The sequence below is a fragment of the Myotis davidii genome, unplaced genomic scaffold (genome assembly GCF_000327345.1).
Source record: "Myotis davidii unplaced genomic scaffold, ASM32734v1 scaffold151, whole genome shotgun sequence".
In the NCBI taxonomy this organism is placed as follows: domain Eukaryota; kingdom Metazoa; phylum Chordata; class Mammalia; order Chiroptera; family Vespertilionidae; genus Myotis; species Myotis davidii.
The window spans coordinates 2,750,290-2,751,094 of NW_006285248.1; positions in this window are offsets into that span (position 1 = coordinate 2,750,290).

The following is an 805-nucleotide window of genomic DNA, read 5'->3' on the forward strand; positions in this document are numbered from 1 at the left end:
ACAGAGGCTGGCAAGTCCAAAATCTGTAGGGTAGGCCCTCTGCTGGAGGCCCAAGGAAGAGCCAACGCCACCATTTAAGTCTGAAGGGCATCCACTGACACAATTCCCTCTTCCTCCAGAGAAGTCACTCTTTTATTCTAATCAGGCCATCAACTATGGAGGCCAATCTGCTTTAACCCAAATCTACCAATTTAAATGTAAATCTCATCCCAAAAACATCCAAAATAACGTTTGACCAAATAAATATCTTGGCACTAGGGTCTGGCCACATTGACATATAAAATTAACCATCACGGTGGTCACGGTGGGATGAAAGGTTCTGAAAATTGGCTGGAAGTCAATGTGAATACACTTAGCACTACTGAACTTTACACTGAAAAACGGTGAAGGTGGTGATATGTGTAGTTTACCACAATTTTTAAAAAATACATTAGCCCCTTCTCCCCCGCATTAGTGCTGAGACTGGGGAGTGTGTGCTCCAGGCTTGGAACACACATTTATTATTATTTTTTTGTAATCTGTTTTACCTCCTCCCCCGAAAAAAATCCGCGTCTCCCCTGCCAGAGACTTTTTTTTCTTCCTTTTTATAAAATAGCCTGGTGAAGCACTCGCCGGTGGCCCCACAGCAGCTCCAAGAAGGAACCAAGAGACCAAGCCTTCTTGCTGCTTCGACACCGCACCCCTCGCTCTCCACCCGGCAGCCTGCGGCCCTGCTGTTGAGCAGTTTTCGATTCCAGTGGATTTTTGTCCCCCTGCACTTGCTCTGGCTCCCCTCCTCCCCTTCTGACCCCCCCATTTATGCCCC